Source organism: Morone saxatilis, unplaced genomic scaffold (assembly GCF_004916995.1).
Source record: "Morone saxatilis isolate NCDOM2014 unplaced genomic scaffold, NCSU_SB_2.0 Contig0, whole genome shotgun sequence".
Lineage (NCBI taxonomy): Eukaryota > Metazoa > Chordata > Actinopteri > Moronidae > Morone > Morone saxatilis.
In genome coordinates this window covers 19,821,507-19,825,720 of record NW_023339650.1, presented here as the reverse complement: position 1 = coordinate 19,825,720, position 4,214 = coordinate 19,821,507, and positions in this window count along the sequence as shown.

The window sequence follows — 4,214 nt, the reverse complement described above, 5'->3', positions numbered from 1 at the left end:
CACTGCACGTCTCACACACACACACACACAGTGACACACACACACACACACAGTGACACACACACACACACACACAGTGACACACACACACATAGCTCCTGTCTTGTTCCTGCATGAAAAGAAAAACATAAATCTCTCGCCGCTTGAAATTATCAATTTTCCTCTTTTCAGTCGTTTCTTCTGTCTCACGTTGTCCATGAGCAGTCGTGTGTGTGTGTCTGTGTGTGTCTGTGTGTGTGTGTGTATACATGTATTTTACTTTACTCAGCGATCTATGGTGGCTCAGAGCAATCAGCAAACAACATGTCAGAAGTGAGCTGGTTAAAGGTAGAAGAAAGCATCCATCAGTACAGTCAATTAAAATATAATTTACAGTCACACACACACATATGGCAGCAGACAGCCAACAGAAGGTTCCACTCCAACATGCTCTACAGCGTATGGAGCCATGAAAACATGCAATTCTTACTGTTATTGATCAGTTAACAGAAATCAGTTTTTACGCTTCACTCATCCTGTTAATGATTGTTTATGTTTTTCTCTTCTATAGTTTAAGTTTGTCAAGTTGATTGTAAGATTTAATGTTCATTCAAGGTCTTTTAGCAGTCACATCAGGACTCTTTCAAACAGAGCAGGTCTGACCGTAGTCCTGATAGTTCCCAGGATCCTTGTGCAATATCCCTGCTCAATCTGCCTGCATTTTATTCTATTAGCATCTTATTAGCACCCTATTTTAGCATCTTGCACATGATTTTTTGCATTGTTGTTGTTGTATTATGGTTTACTGTATTTGCATGTAGATGAATTATTTTAGTGTTTTTGTTTCCCATCTGGGAGAATAAACTGACAAACCTCCTGTTTTCTATACATTTGATGTAATAAACCGCTTTACGTTTGAAGTCTTGTTGGTTTTAGTTCTGAGTTGATGTTTGACAGACTAATCATTAAAAAGAGCTTTTTCCACACGAGGAGACCATCTTACACGCTCTTATTGTTCCGTATTGTGTGAAAGTGTCAGTTAATAAATAAGATCTATGTGTTTCTGACTGAAAGCACAGGGAGCTCTAAGTGTGTGTGTGTGTGTGTGTGTGATTGACACATTAGCTGTTAATCCCCTGTTAATCCTCAGTGTTAGCAGCAGGCTCTGATTAGCCCCGCCTGCTGATCGTTAATTAACCAAATCCCTCGTTACAGCCCGACGACGGAGAGCAGACAGCTGTTGACATGACGACTGTTACCGCGGATACCACCTCCCTCTGGGCCGTGGCGGCGGAGATTTACCAGAGCGTGTGTTTGTGTGTGTGTGTGAAGTTTGTTATTATCTACATTAATGTTTTAGACATATATATAAAAACTTGAACTTCCGTTGTACAGCCTTGTGTTGTAATGATAAAAAGTTCCTTGTTTTAGCCGTGAAGGGACCACCTGCTGTGTATTATTATAGACTCTGTCTCAGGTTACATACTGGGTAGGAACCGTGTGCATGTTGTACTGTTCAAGGGGGACAATAGAGTGGAGGGGTCAACGTGTGGAGCTGTCGTTCTGGTGTAGAGCCTCCAGATCAGGTTTCACTTTGTTAAGAAGTGTGGGTCACGTCCCTCGCCAGGCACACCCCCAACGCCGAACTCCAGTGTCCCCGCACCCAGGGGTGTGGACACCCAAGGACGGCCGAGATTAGACACTGGGCACTGGGCACTGGGCACTGGGCACGGACCTCACCGATCTCCCTCTGGTTTTCCAGCAGAGCTCCAGGGTAAAGAGGGGCAACCTGCTGTTAGACGGAAGGGGGGCTGCGAGCTGGGCCTGGGCACGGAGAGCTTGTACACAAACACAACTTCATCGCTCATATACAAACGCAGCGCTGGAGGTCTCTCGTTAATTCAAGTAGACGCAATACGTAGAAATAAACCGTTTTATTCATTTATGGTTATAATTCTTCCTGCTGTGTGTCTCTGTGAATTGAAGTAAAATAATTAGTTTATAAGTTATATTCAATTCAATTTTATTTTATAGCGCCAATTTCCATAAACAGAAGTTATTCTCAGGGACACTTTTCAAATAGAGGCAGAACTAGACCGAACTCCTTTTAACATTTACAGAGACCCAACAGTGCTGCATTATAGTCACTGTATGTACAGAACAACAATGCTGTCAGTTTCAATCACTTATTTCCAGACTGGGAACTACAGGTGATCCAGGAGGAGTTAGGACTTAATGAACTCTCCTGAAAACATGATTTGTGTAATATTTGAGATCTCTAAAACGTGCTGTTCTATTTTACTGCATCTTCATCCTCATGTATCATGTGTAAAATTAGGCTGTTATTGATTTAATTTAATAAAGATACCGACATCACCATCGAAGTGGCGCACAATTCTAAACTTCAAGTCAAAGAGCAGAAAGATTAATTTCTATAAATATCACCTTCACATTACCAACTGAATGTTACATGTTCGTAACCTCTGTGTGTCTGTGCTGCTGTTCAGATATGTAATATTTAATAAAGAGCGACTTTATCGTCTTTGAGACTATACACAGGACAGTAGAGTGAAATTATCCATCTATTTATTTATTTCATTAATTTAATTATATAAATACACACAAGTGTGATTATATTGCACACACTGAGTAAAATGAATGAAAAACATAAACTGAATATTTTGACGTGACAGTTTGTTTTAGTTCCAGTTTCTTCTTCTAAGTGCTTCATGTCGTGTTTTAATGTTTAACGTTTGAATCATGAAAACTTTATGAAGCGGAAGATTGATGCTGCTGAATATTTGAACAGTGTGTGTGTGAGTGTGTTACCTGACTGGAGCTCCTCGGCTCTGAGCCGGTTTCAGCAGAACGGTGACGGTGGAGTCGGTCTGGTTGAGAGGAGACTCCTGGTCGTAGGCCGGCATCAGAGGAGCTGAGGTGGAACACAGAGTAAAGAGAGAACCCAGCGGTCAGCAGAACCTTCATTATGAAAAGAACCAAGAACAATCCACTGTGTGCTGCCTACAGCTCTGCAATGCTCCTGGATGCTGGGAAGACTCATCTGAGGGCTTCCTTTCAGATTCCAGTCTTACAGGTTATAAGCCTTCTGACTCAGTTAAAAATAAAACAAATGAACGAAGCAAGCAGCGATGAGCAGCACCAAACGTCTGAAGTTTGGTTGAGATTGGACACAGGAGTTACAACAACTTCCTGTTTCATAGCGAATCGTTGAAATTCAACACCAAACCAAGGACATGCCGTTCAAGCAGCTTAACATTTAATTTGAACGGCCTTTAAATCATACTGACCAAATTTGAAGTCAATCTGATCAATTCCCTAGGACGAGTTCACTAAAACACCTGAGCTGGCGTATCTATTACATAAATCTGTTTGTTTTAAGACGGATCACAGAACCAATATTTACTCAAATAAAATGCAAATGATCCCACAAGGCAAAAATTCTGCACACAGTGAACAAAATACGTCAGGAAACCATAAAACCTGGAAATATTTTAAATAATAAAAGCCCGTACATTAGGATCCATTCAGGACAAAAAGATTGTGGGACTGAGCTCCAATAAGAGGCTCTGCAAGGGCCCCTGATTCTGAGCCCGGTAGACCCCTTTGGTTGTTGCCTGAACTTCCTGTCAGTGTTATTGTGAAGGACACACACCTGAGATCTTGGTGGTGAACTGGGTGACGACCGGAGGGCCGAAGCCTTTGACAGTTGAGGCTCTTATTGTGAAGGAGTAGGTCGAGCCTGGGTAGAGGCCAGTGAACACGTGGTTCGTCTCATTGGCCGGTTTGAACACCTTGCCGCTCTGATTGGACAGGTCAAACTCGGTGTCGAAGGAGCTTAGGGCTTTGTAGGAGATCTGTGGAGGAAAGCAACGTTAATGCGTCACAGGAGATTGTGGGTAAGAGAGTCTTTTATGCTACGTTGTATTTAGGGCTGCAATGATTCCTCAAGTAACTCGAGTAACTTGATTACAAAAAATGATTGAGGAATTTCCTCTGCCTCGAAGCCTTCGTTTAATTAAATTTAACAACTCACGTTTGCACGGATTCTTTTTAGTGTGACACAACGTGCTTACGTCACAGGCTATGCGTCCCCTACAAGGCGGAAGAAGACGGAAGCGGGCTTTTGGTAAGGTGTGTGGATTAGTGATGCGCGGGTCGGGGTTTTTTCCAACCCGCGGGTCCCGCATTTATTTAATAATTTGACCCGCTCCATC